This window comes from Symphalangus syndactylus, chromosome 19 (assembly GCF_028878055.3).
Source record: "Symphalangus syndactylus isolate Jambi chromosome 19, NHGRI_mSymSyn1-v2.1_pri, whole genome shotgun sequence".
Taxonomy (NCBI): domain Eukaryota; kingdom Metazoa; phylum Chordata; class Mammalia; order Primates; family Hylobatidae; genus Symphalangus; species Symphalangus syndactylus.
The window spans coordinates 67,887,940-67,901,987 of NC_072434.2; the positions used below are offsets into that span (position 1 = coordinate 67,887,940).

Consider the following 14,048-nt stretch of genomic DNA (forward strand, 5'->3'; position numbering starts at 1 on the left):
GTAAATGGTGGAGCTTATTTTAAAGCCCTTCTGCTTTTGCTTATACACTGTTTTCTTCTACATTTCAAAAGCATCTTAAATGATTTGGTGCTGATACTTGAAGTACTTTTTAGAGAGAGTTAGCAGCATGTTGATTCTACATTTTTTTGTATATCTTCATACCCCTAAAAGTGTTTTATTTTCCGTTTGTTCCACTTTAAGCATTTGTTAAATGTAATTCATTTATTTTTTTTCAAGGATGGTACCATAATTAATGTAGCATCTAGCATAGTTGAAAGTAGCAGATACTTTAAAAATATTTGCCGCATCGATTCAAAACAATAACGAAAGGAGAGGTGGCAGTTAATGGAGGGGGGCTATTCACATAAAAATTCATTTCTGTTGGAATGTGAGGCTGGAACCTTTCTCATATTACAGCATGCTGCAGGGCAGGGCTAGAATCCAAGCTTTGATTAAAATCACCCAAACTCTTTTTTCTTTGCTTTACAACCACAAGTTATTGCCAGCTGAAAAGGATAATGGAGGGTAATGATGAATGCGTTTCCATCTGCCGCTGCTGCAAAAAAAATTTTTTAGACAGTTTCATTCTTTTTAAACCTAGATAAAAAGGCTGCTTTGAAATGAAGAGTAAATTAGTGGCCACCAAATGAGTAGTTATTAGATTGTTGCCCTAGAAGCCTGTTCAGGTGATGCTGATGGTGGTTGCTGCCAGTTAACAGTTCGGTCTCAAATAGTTTCTCCCCAGGGGTGGGGAATATGGGGAGGGGGGCGGTGGTGGGGGGTGGTGGGGGTGGTATAAGAATTCAAGCATTCTTGAGAGTCTTTGTTTTTCATTCCCAACTGTAGGTTTTAGACATGGGTGTTACTTTCCCAGAAACTGCCTAGATTTTCATAGGCTGTTAAGGTCAAATATATTGATTTAGCCATTTCATAATATATGTATATGAAAACATGTTGCATACTGTAAATATATACGATTTTTATCTGTCAATAAATTTTAGAAAAGAAAGTCAAATGAAAACTGAACTTAAATAATTTTCTGCAATAGATCCTTTTTTAACTCACTGCAACCTGAGAGAACTAAGCCATTTGGAATAGCCTGTATCTCTTTTTTTTTTTTTTTGAGATGGAGTCTCACTCTGTCACCCAGGCTAGAGTGTAGTGGCATGATCTTGGCTCACTGCAACCTCTGCCTCCTGGGTTCAAGTGATTCTCGTGCCTCAGCCTCCTGAGTAGCTGGGATTGCAGGCGCCCACCACCACACCTGGCTAATTTTTTTGTATATTTGGTAGAGACGGGGTTTCACCATGTTGGCCAGGCTGGTCTCGAACTCCTGGCCTCAAGCAATCTGGCGGCCTCGGCCTCCCAAAGAGCTGGGATTATAGGTGTGAGCCACCACTGTGCCCAGCTGAATAGCCTGTATCTCTAATACATTGTTATCCCAGCCTCCTCACCCCCTCAGCAGTTAAACTATGTATGGGGCAGATTGAATTGCTGTACTTACCAAATTGTTTGTTTGTTTTTGAGACTGGGTCTTGCTCTGTCACCCAGGCTGGAGTGCAGTGGTGAGATCATAGCCCACTACAGCCTTGACTTCCTGGGCTGAGGCAATCCTCCTGCCTTACCCTTCCAAGTTTCTGGGACTGTAGGTGTGCACCACCATGCATGGCTAATTTAAAAATTGTTTTGTGCAGACAGAGGTCTCGTTTCATTGCCTACGTTGGTCTTGAACTCCTGAGCTCAAGCTGTCCTCCCGTCTTGGCCTCCCAAAGTGTTGGGATTACAGGCTTGAGCCATCATGCCCAGCCTGGGTTTTTCTTCTTACTGTAGTTGATTATTCCTCATGGTTGCCCCTCAAGATGACTTCAGCATCGGTGTAGTATAGAAATATTCCATTAGTCCTTTAAGACTGTAACCTGATTATTAGTAATTAGAGCTCTGGGCTCAATTGCAGATTTGTAGTCTTTACACTTTAATAGTTTTGTTTTGAGACAGGGTCTCACTCTGTCACCTGGGCTGGAGTGCAGTGGTGTGGTTACAGCTCACTGCAGCCTCAACCTCTTGGACTCAAGTGATCCTCTCGCCTCAGCCTCCTGAGTAGCTGGGACTACAGGTGTGTGCCACCATGCTCAGCTAATTTTTTTGTTTTTTAACTTCTTACAGAGATGGGGTTCTGCTATGTTGCCCAGGCTGGTCTCAAACTCCTGGGTCAAACGAGCCTCCTGCCTCAGCCTCCCAAAGTCCTGGTATTATAGACGTGAACCACCACACCTGGCCTACACTTTAAGAATTTTTTAATGATTTGTGGTTGTTTGGTATTGGCCTTTAGGTTATTATATATCTGCTGAATGCTGTGTGATGGGTATTAAGATTATCCACTCCTATCAGGGAGCTACTAACTAAAATGTAATTTCTTTAATCATTGAATTTGGACAATCTGACTTCAGATTTTTAGCTCTTAACTCCTTTACTATAAAGTTGATGCCTCCTGTTTTATAAATAATACAGCCCATATTTAAGATTTCTACATATGACATTCCCCCATGTCATTTTCTATTAGAGTATGTGTATATGTGCAAGGTTTTCCATTTCCATTCTAATAAAACTTTCATCTTTAGTTTTAGTGGTTGTCAGTTGGTTTCTTGCAAGATGTTTTCTGCCTTTAGCATTTTTATTTCAGGTAAAAGGATTATGTCACCTTGATGAGTTCTTGGCATATATGCTCTAAAGTTAGTCTTCTGTACCGGTGGAGACAAACAGTTAAAGCATGTACAGTACTTCTTTTGGATTATATTATAATTTGGGGAACAGATTTGTCATTTGAAGTTTGTCTTAGATACATAATTTTTATTCTGTAAATGTACAGATGATGGAATTCTGGAAACATCCTGTGTTGAAGAGAAAAATCCCACTCAGAATTTAAAATTGGCCTTGGAGAATTATAAAAAGGGATAGGGGCATGGATCATCCATATGTGGGTTATTGAATTAAATTTTTCACTTTTTTTGTTCTTAGAGTCAACTTTTATAACACTGTTACTGGGAATACTTGACTTACTAAGCCTTTACTGAACACTTTAATTTTGGGAGTACAATTTCTAAACTCATGAAATAATCTTCGTGCAACAAGATGTTATTTTATCAAATTTTGATATTACATGCTCATTCTTAACTTTGACAAATTTTAATTAACAGGTGAGTTATACATCTTTAAATTTATATAATAATCATTTTGTATTTCTAGAACTGAGGTCGTGGTAGTTTGCTATCTAAAAAGCAACAATGGGGTTTTATTTTATATGCAATGTTAATCGTGGCATTTTGCTGTAGAAGGGGCATTTGCATTAGATTTAACTTAATCTTGTGAAAATCTAAACATATTTAAGCATAGTTTAGGTATAATAAACTTGAGATACTACATATAATTTGATTTAGAAGCTTTTTAATCCTGAATAAGGAAGGAATACATAGAAAGTCAAGGAAAAATTCTGTGTAATAGTTGTGATACTCAAGCTGAAAATAGTCTGATCCAGCAGCCTAAAAGAATGACCTCCTCACTAGTTGAGCATACTTCAGTGTCATGAAATGAAGAGGATGGGAAAAGGTGTCTGTGCATCTTTGTTTCAGGACTGTACTAGATATAGTGTACTTGCATGTTAATTCAAATACTAGGCTAAAAAGTTTGTATTATTATTCCTCTTTTAAAGATGAAGAAACTGAAATTTTAAAAGCAGGTGACTTGTCTGTGGTTAGAAGAAATATATGCAGAATTGTGATTTATGCCCAGAATATCTGACTCCAAGACCTAAATTCCTTCTGCCATATCATATACTTTCTACTTATCTTTTGTTTGTTTTTTATTCCATTTTCCCCCCTTTGAACTGTGTTGGAAGTTTTCTGTTCTATTTCTTTTTTTCTCTATGGTTACCGTAGAAATGTTAATATGCATACTTAACAAAGTCTAAATGTAAATGCAATCTTTATCCTTCTCCTGAACCTCCTTCTGACAAGAACTGTTTTTATCAGACATTATAGTTTTGGGACTTGATCTTTCAGCCCCAGAAATAACAGTGTTTATATTTACCCATATGCATTTAACCTTTTTTCCCTTGACCATTCCTTCATGTGCATTGATTGTAAGCTGAACTGTTTTTTAATTTACTCCCTCAGGAGTTTTAGGTGAGACGGTCTTTGCTCAGGCTCTCCATTTTGTACAGGCCCTCAAGTTTTGCTGCCTATTACCCTATTTTCTATAGCTCCCCTCCCCATCAGGTTCATTCCACCAGGAATATGTAGATTCCCCAGGGGCACATTCGCTTTAGCACTAACTCACCTCTCTAGACTTGTACTTTTTAAAAAATTATTTCTACCCTTGGAGCATTTCTCTTACTTTATTGTTGGCTCTTCTATACATTAAAAAAAAAATTTTAAGCACTTAATACAACAATTTTTGGTGATCTCCAGCCATGGGGCTGCATTGCCAGAAATAAAAGTCCACATTGTCATTGTGCTTCTTGGGAGTATTTTGTATTGAACATGTGGGCTGGGGGATGGGTGGAGGATTTTTTAAAATTTATTTTAAAATAAATTCCTAGAAACTGATGAAACTCTTTCATTTAGAGTCATAAGAAATAAACTATTTGTTTGATGAAGAAGCAACAGAGGACTTTCAAAAAGCACTTTTGAAAACTCCCCTTACTGAAGGTTTATATTAACTGCCCTCTAGAGGAAGAAAAAAATCTGAGAAAGATCTTTTAATAGGACATTAAGTATTGTTTTCCCTTGCACCTTTTTCTAAGATAAACAGGAACCAAGGATTACTTGCTCTGTGCATGGGATGCCATGTTGTAAAGTTTAGGTAGCAGATGCTCTAAGAAAATTTGTAACATTAAGGCTGAAATTACCATGAAAATGCCAAAACATCTTTGGATTGGAATTTTACAAAATTTGTTCTTAGGACTTAACTTCTTAAAACGTATCAGTTTTCAAAGAGATGGTAAGTTTACTTCATCAGTTCTCTTTGAATTTTTTTTTTTTTTGTCATGAGATGGAGTCTTCCTCTGTTGCCCAGGCTGGAGTGCAGTGGCACGATCTCGGCTCACTGCAACCTCTGCCTTCCCAGGTTCAAGCGATTCTTTTGCCTCTTGAGTAGCTGGGATTACAGGCATGCACCACCATGCCTGGCTGATTTTTTGTATTTTTAGTAGAGATGGGGGTCTCACCATGTTGGCCAGCCTAGTCTTGAACTCCTGACCTCAAGTGATCCACCCACCTCAGCCTCCCAAAGTGCTGGGATTACAGGCATTAGCCACTGTGCCCGGCCAAGAAGTAGAAAATAACTTTAGAGCAGTATTTTCTATATTCAATATTTTTTTCATATATTCTTATATGATTATCTACGTAGGATACATGTGTTTTGCTTTGCTTACCTGATAAAACGCTGTTAAAAATATTTTAATTGAAAAGATGCTTAACCCACATTTTTTAATGGGTTAAGGTTAATGTTTTGAGTTTTTTTTTAGCAGATGGTATTGATTTAGTGTTTTTGGCGATAATTTTGTTAGCATTGATAGAAAAGATGAGGATTTGAAAGGAAACAATTGCTTGCTTTGTAAGTTGTGATGTTCAGTAATGACTAAGTACATTCATTTGCACAGCCAGTATAAACTCCAGATGATTTTTTCCCTGCCTGTTCCTTAAGTGGGTCGCGTGATTTGGTGTTTATCACTAACTTGAATATCTTCAAGTTTTACAAACCACATAACTTGACCATGAAATCAAGGAGCTCTTTCAAAGGACTCTTTGAAAGTAGATTTTATTTTTATTTTTGGGGTCGTTTCAATGAAAAGAAGATTATGCAATTTGTGTATGGGTTTTGGAACTTTTCTCCCTTCCTTTCCTTCTTTTTATTTCATCTTTCTTTCCTGCCTTCTTTCTTCCTTCCATCCTTCCTTTCACCTTCCTTTTTTTTTGAGACAGCGTCTTGCTCTGTCACCCAGGCTGGGTGCAGTGGCCCGATCTTGGCTCCCTGCAATCTCCACTTCCCAGGTTCAAGTGATTCTCCTGTCTCAGCCTCCTGATTAGCTGGGACTATAGGTGCGTGTCACCATGCCCGGCTACTTTTTTGTATTTTTAGTAGAGACAAGGTTTAGTTATGTTGGTCAGGCTGGTCTCGAACTCCTGACCTCAAGTGATCCGCCTGCCTCGGCCTCCCAAAGTGCTGGGATTACAGGCGTGAGCCACTGTGCCTGGCTCCTTCCACCCTCTTTAAAACAAGTTTCAATGCAGAGATTTCTGTGGTACTTTTTGGCTGGTCTTCCCAACACAGTCTCTGCCATTAGCAGTTAGCTTTTAGCGAGGCTGATAGGCCCTTCATTTATTTTATAAAATCAATTTTTGTGTATGGTATTTGGTGGCTGTCTTTCAGAGAGGACAGTGACTCAAGTGTCTGTGAGATTGTGACTGCTGCATTTTATTTAGATCTGGTCTTTTTTGTTTTAGGGATAATGGGAAAGGAGCCTAATCCCTAAAGAATGGTATCTAAATTTGTGAAGAACCTGCCTAAGTTGTCGTGGTGGCACATGTGACTGATGGATCTTTTGGATTTGAATGCCTGTAATGTTTTAAATATATGTTTAGTAGGAAAATTGTTCCTGGGTTCCTTTTTTCTTCTGTAGGATATGTGTATGGATTAATTGTACAGAACCATTAATATGCTGACCTTTGTGCAAATGTGAAATACTTCTTTAACGGTTCTTTTAAAAACTGGGTTCTGTCAACACTGAGAATTTCAGCATCGTTATCTGATAAGAGTTACTACCCCATTTTAAGTATTGCATAGTTTGACATATGTATGCACAAATACACATGTGGAATCATAAATTAAACAATGATATGTAAAAAATGGGGAGATTATTTCAGAGGTAGTAGGTTTATTTTTGAATAAGTGTATCTTAAATTCAGTAAATTAAATATATGATAAATGCCGATGATGTATAAGGAACTATGTTTGATGCTAGGTAGATTTATAAATAGCTGTAAGTTCTTATTTCTTATAGAATAAGGAATTGTCCATAAAGACCCTACAGCTTAGAACTGCTGAATTTAATAGGCAGTATACTAGGTTTTTGTCATTACTTTTAATGGCAAAAACTGCAATTACTTTTCACCAACCCAATAGTAGTTCACATGAGAGACATTATCACAAGACAAAGAGATTAGAGAAAACTTTATACATAATGACTTGGGACTGGGACTTGAAGATAGGATTTGTAGAGGCATAGAGGTATGGGGGACAAAGTACCCAGTAGAGGAAGCCTGAGACAGGATGGGAAGTTGCAGCATGTGTTTGAGGGACCAGTTTGGTTTTAATATATGGGATACATTTTAGAGAGTAGGAGAAGATAAGATTGGGGCTAGGACATATAGGACCTTGAGTACCATCTTGAGAAAACTCTGAAGTTTGTGAACTAGTGAGGTGATTGATCATCTATTCATTTGGTAACCAACTGAGTATCAGTTGTGTGCCAGGTACCAATTAAGCAGAAAAGTAGAGTGGGTAAGAATTATATAGCAGCTGGGCACGGTGCGTCACCCCTGTAATCCTAGCACTTTGGGAGGTCGAGGTGGGAGGATCACTTGAGGTCAGGAGTTAACCAGCCTGGCCAACATGATGAAACCCCGTCTTTACTAAAAATTCAAAAAAAATGTGGTGGGCGCCTGTAATCCCAGCTACTTGGGAGGCTGAGGCAGGAGAATCACTTGAATACGGGAGGCGGAGGTTGCAGTGAGCCGAGATTGCACCACTGCACTCCAGCCTGGGCAACAGAGTGAGACTCGTCTCGCAGGCCCTGGGACAACTAAACTTCCAAGTTTAAGTCCTGATTTACTACTTGTTGGCTTAATGACCTTGTGTAAGTTTCTTAACCCTTCAGACTGTCTGTGATGATAAATTTGTTAAATCATCAAGTCATTGATTTTTATAAAAATTTCTAATGTTAAGGTCTAAGAAATTTTTATAAGAACTTTCATTTTTGGTTACTGGTCCTAAGAGATAAAGAACTATTTTATCATTAATATCAAAAATTTTAGTATTTCACATAGAAGTTTTTTAGTTGAGACCTTTTAAAATGCAGGATTACTTTAGCCAACTTGACTTCCTTTGGATATTGTTGAATTTAATTTTAAGTCAAATTTAAAATTAAAATGAAGGCCAGGCATGGTGGCTCACACCTATAATCCCAGCACTTTGGGAGGCCGAGGTGTGCAGATCACCTGAGGTCAGGAGTTCGAGACCAGCCTGCCAACATGGCGAACCCCTGTCTCTACTAAAAATACAAAAAATCAGCCAGGCGTGGTGGCTAATGCCTGTAGTCCCAGCTACTTGGGAGGCTGAGACACGAGACTCACTTGAACCCGGGAGGCGGAAGTTGCAGTGAGCTGAGGTCACGCCACTTCGCTCCAGCTTTTGTGACAGAGTGAAACTCCATCTCAAAGAAATAAAAAAAGAAAATAAATGTAAGTTAAATTAGATTACATGTTAAATTTAAATTTAAATAAGTTGAAAATTAAAATCCAAACGCACCTTAAATAAATCACAACCCAAGTAATCTTGTACCCATCTCTTCAGCTGGAGGAGGGAATTGAGGCAATAGGGGCTCTGTGTTTGACTTCTGCGAACACAAGGTAGATGTTTATTTGTTGTTGCTGCTGATGTTTAAATCAGAAAAGAAGGTTAGAAACGCATACTGAGTAGGCAGAATTATAGCTTCCACACTCTGTTTTAGACAGATTGGGATAGATAGCTGATTGTCTTTGAGAATAGACTTTTAACAAAGTGATAAGAGTTGAGATAAGTCACAAATATAACCTCACAGGAGTTCATATTAGTGTAGCAAAAGTGTGGGTATTATTAAGTAGGTTCTTCCGTACACTCTACTGTTTGTTCAAGGACATTTATGTGGGTTCTGATCAATGGTATTTAGTGGTATTTAATATTTGTATGCCCCACAACCACCCTCTAGTACCCTACATATTTATTACTATAAACTAACCTTTGATCTCTGATACTGTTGAATACTTTAGTTATATATTCAAACTATGTGGCAAGACTTGCAGTGGAGAGTATAGGAAATGGGGTTTGGCCTGAGGAGAAGGGAGTAGGAAAGGCTTGGTGCTGTGCCTTTTTCTTTAGATTTTACATCCCTTTAATTGCTTTCCTCCTATGACCATTGCTTTGCCATGACTGTCTAAAACTATGGTATGATGTATGAGTTATGAGGTGTTCATTTCAGATGTTATGCAGTGAGCTCTAATTAACTTGACAGAAGCCAGATTCATTTTTATGCAGAGACTTTTAGTATAATAGACTTGGAGCTAGAAGACCTAGGCTTGAACCTTGACTGTTTCTCTTATTATTTGTGTCACAAAATATAGGTTTTCTTAATCTGTTTTCTTATTAGTAAAGAGGGAATAGTCATTACTGTTGTAGGTTGTTGTGAGGTTGTTGCAATAAGGCTTAAATGAGACGCCAAGAAAGCATTTTATAAAATTCTAAAGAGCTATTTAAATGTCCAGTGCCCTTGGTACATGGTGAGTCTTTGGAGGCACGCAGTGTGTCTCAAGTATCATTTGGAGCCACTACAACAGTAAGGCACAGATTTTTAAGTTGTCAGCTCTGTGAGTACAGACTTTGTCTGTTTTGTACCACTGTATCTGCAGCATCTTATAGAATGGTGTTTATTTATTTCTAAGTTTCAAAACTTTAAAACGTTTTTCTTCTGCTTACCCCCTTTCCTTAGAAGTTTGATGATTCTTTCTTCATCTTCAAAAGAAAAAAAAAAAAAAGATATAAACAGAGCATAGCACCCTGTCCTGTAGTTGGATAGATAAGCTAACTTTTTGTGGGCTGGTCCTTAAAAGTAAAGAGGGTGGGTGGTTACAATGGGATTCTCTTTTAGTTCTATTTCTGCCACAAATAAAAAGAAACAAGATAATAGATGGGAACCTGAAAAGAAAAATGTTTCAGTAAAACTTAGAGAGATAGGCAGGAATTTAGGAATAGCAGTTGAATGGAGAAGCCAGAATAGGAGTTTGGGTTGGGTCCAGGGAAAGATGATCTAGACCATAAAGGCGTACACGAGGTCTTACTATTAAGACATTCTGTCACAGCCAGGTAGGGCACGCTAAGCTTATACATGAAAATTCAGACTGCTTTAAAAAATGGTATCCTGTTTATATTTTTATGTATGTAAATCAGCATTCCTGTGGTGATAGATGATAGATAAGATTATATTTTCAGATAGTATCCCTATAATTCTTTTGAGTAGGTTAAATATACCCTTCAAATTAGTTTTCCTGAGAGTGAATTATCTGACTCATCCAGGCTCTGTTACACGTGAGCTGTGTGATACTGGGCAAGTTATCCAACTCACTTGACTCTGTTTTTCCCATGCTTAAAGTAGAATAATACTTACCTTGCAGAGTTGTTGTTAGGATGCAAAATAATGCATGTGAAGTACCTAGTGCAGTATTAAGTGTACAGCAGGGATTCGGTTAATGGTGGGTATTATTATTTTTTGATGTAGGCTTAATGTATAATTATTTGTATCTCATTTGACAGTAAGTACTATTGATACAGTATGAACATTCCAAATGTTGTTGGTCTTGTGGGTTTCAGTGTTTGTTTTTAGACTAAATATATATTATGTTTTCCTTTCATAGATTTCTGAGAGAGCAGACACCATCTTATTTCTGTTGAATTATATTTAGTAACTCAAAAGGCATATACCAAGCTGTCAGAAGCAGCTTCATTTAAAAGGTAATTTCAAGAAAGAGTCATTTACTCTTTAATTTTACTTGGATTATATTTGTATACTTGACATAGATAATTAATGGTTCTCTTACACTAAATTTGATTCATTCAGACTATAGAACATCCCTATTATATCATATTCACTCCGTATTGGAGTTTTTTCCTTTTTTAAAAACATCTTTGGTAATACAGTTGATTTCCCAATCTCAGTGAGCACTACTGTGCTATATGACATGAACAATGTAAATAATTTGTTTCCTTGCAAATATTTAAGAACTTTTCCCCAAATGATTTTAAATGTATTTTGTTTAAATGCAAAATACCAGGTGCATTTGGAATCATCTCAGTGGGGAGCTTGTTACTGGAGTAGGAAGGAGATAAGCTGGAAAGAAATTGTGTGCTATGGCAAATTTTTATACTACTTTTAGGCAACCTTAATATCTATTAAAAAATTGAGTGGCTGGATGCGGTGGCTCATGCCTGTAATCCCAGCACTTTGGGAGGCTGAGGCAGGCGGATTACCTAGTATCAGGAGTTCAAGACCAGCCTGGCCAACATGGTGAAACTCTGTCTCTACTAAAAATACAAAAATTAGCCGGGTGTGGTGGCACACGCCTGTAATCTCAGCTACTTGGGAGGCTGAAGCAAGAGAATTGCTTGAGCCCAGAAGGCGGAGGAGGTAGCAGTGAGCCGAGATCATGTCACTGCACTCCAGCCTGGCAGACAGAGTAAGACTCTTGTCTCACAAAAAAAAAAAAAAAAAAAATTGAGCTTAATTCAGCAGACTTCCTGGATCTCTATTTTGTATTTAAGATAGTAGTAGCAAATAGAGCTTTTAGTGGACTATGAATAATTTTGACTTTTGAGATAGGAGGAATAAGTTGTTTTATTTTCTGAGGGCACACTTGGTACTAGAATCTTTAAGTGACCATGAAATGAAGGTAAACATAATTGGGGGGAAAACAGCCTTAAATTATTTTACTCTCATGATGTTTGTAAGTAAGCATGCTAGGTTTTAGAGATACACAGAGAAACTACTGTGACTGCGAAGATTTCTTCCTGTAGCTTTATGGTAGTCCAAAGATAACATTACTTCATGAATTCTCAGTAAATGTACAGAAGCGGTAATGTGTGACCAAACTTTAATATCTGCTTGGAACTAGTGCTTTCTTCCCATTTGGAAGAAAAAATTATCATTTTAAACCATTTAACATCTGGGAATGACTATAATTATGACAGACAAACTTTATTTTCACTAGAAGATAGAATAGGATAGTGAAAAGAGCACTGGAATGAGAATCAAGAACCCAGGGTCTCTACTTGCCCTTTTTTTCAGTAACTGGCTGTGGGACCGCAAACAACTCATTTAATCTCTGAGTTTTAGTTACTTACTATGTAAAATGAGAGCGTTAGAATTAAATATCAAGGTCCTTTCCACCTAAGGGAAGGAAATTTTGTAATAAAACAAATAGTATTAAGGAGGACACCCAAGACTGGTTAGAATCATCCAGTTGAGCAAGAAATTAAAAAGAATATATATATATATATATATATATATATATATATACCTATTGTTATTTAGCACGATTTAGTGTGGAGATAGTATGGGATCCAGAGACAGAAGAGGAGTTGAATCCTGGCTTAATCATTGCTGGCTATGTGGCCTTAGGTAAATAACTCTGATTTTCAATTTTCTTATCTTTAATAGAGATTATAATACCTACCTATGACAGAGACTGCCAAATATACTCCAGTAGCCATTCTGTTTTTCTTCTTTTCAGAAATAAAATTTCTAGTCCTGCCTGAAGTTTGAGCTAGCCCATGACTACTCAAGTGCAACTGTATTTCCCAGGTAGATGCTGGTAGATTGGGCCCAGTAAGTTTGGGCCATTGGGATGTGAAAGGAAGAGATGTGATGTGGGCAACTTTTTGGGTCATCTTCTTAAAGAAAAAGCCATTTGTCCTGGATGTCCTCTTTTCTTTTTTCTCTTTGGCTGGGAAATGACAAGAATTAAAGCAGCAGCCTTGGATCCAGAGATGGACGCCAATTGATGAAGACGGCAGAACTGACTGGCTAGTTTGGGTTCCCTGGAGCAGAGCTGTCTCTCCACCCTAGGTTATCCACTTACTTTTGCACTGTTATGTGAGAGAGAAATAAACTTCTATCTTCTTTAAGCCCTTGGTTTTTTTGGTATTTCTTTGTTAATAGCTGATTAGTCTACCCAGTGGCCTAAACAAAACACTACCTTAAAGAGCTGTGGAGACTAGAGATTATAAATTGCCTAGTTTAGTGGGTGGCACATTATCAGTATTATCTACCATTTGTTAAATATTTACTTTCCATCTATTGTGGGTGGGGCACAATGTTAAATGTAATGATCACGAAAATAGTTTCTATTATCAGTGGATTTAAGAAAAGTAAAAACAAGGATTCTTAACAGTTTAACAGAGTTATATAAAATAACTAGCAACAGCCAGTTAGAGAACAAAATTTTATAGTGTCATTCATAATAGTAACCAAAAATATAATTTATCTAGAATGAAAAAATAAGAAATGGGCAAGAAGACTTTTGTGAGAAACCATTTAATTAAGACCAAAAAACCATAAAATTTATGAAGAGCTATTTCTTGTTACTTAATGTTATAAAACATTGTTTCTCACAAAGATTAGTTTATAGGTTTAATTAATGTTAAAACTCAAATATGACATAATGCATATAATGAAAAACATTGGTTCCCTGGTCCACCTTTTCTCATCCCTGCATGGTTATCCCCAGAGGCAACTACTTATTATCCTCTCGATAGTTTCTCCTAGTGTTTCTCAATACTAATTATGCCACCATTTAAATTTTTTTCCAATTTAATCATATATGTTGACTTACTAATAAGGCAAAGGAAGATTTAGCTTTTTTATACTTAAGTTTTTTCCTTTCCCCCTCAACTTTCTTTCCCTAATATAGTTATCACTATTTTTGGTTAGTTAGTGTCTTCATTGTTATAATTATGTATTGTTCATACTTGAGCCACTCAGTGATTATAATTACATTTACTGTTTTTCTGCAACTTGTTTTCTTGGAGTTTATGGGAAATTATCTTGTATTATATCCCTGATAATTTTTATTCCCATTTTTTCTTTTTTAGAATTTCTTTTGTCTAATATTCAAACTCCTGGATTTTGATTTTCTAATTTTTACTTTTCTAGTGTCTGGGAGATTTTCTAAGCCTTTTCTTCCAAT

General features: G+C 37.0%; 1 protein-coding gene across 26 annotated transcripts in view; it reads left to right on the forward strand.

Moving 5' to 3' along the window:
• Positions 1-14,048, forward strand: part of DISP1 (dispatched RND transporter family member 1) — a 176,528-nt gene that overhangs the window by 9,424 nt on the left and 153,056 nt on the right. For 6 of the 26 annotated variants that reach the window (XR_008649577.2, XR_008649570.2, XR_008649576.2 and 3 more), the window contains 3 exons: positions 10,722-10,818; positions 12,594-12,664; positions 12,822-12,987. The exons of 4 other annotated variants lie outside the window; for them this stretch is intronic. The gene's annotated coding sequence lies outside the window, so the exon portion shown is untranslated. Of the gene's footprint in view, positions 1-1,995; positions 2,114-3,015; positions 3,195-6,500; positions 6,615-10,721; positions 10,819-12,394; positions 12,482-12,593; positions 12,988-14,048 lie in introns of those variants that run through there. 16 more of the 26 variants (XR_010114798.1, XR_010114796.1, XR_010114799.1 and 13 more) reach the window with 8 other exon arrangements.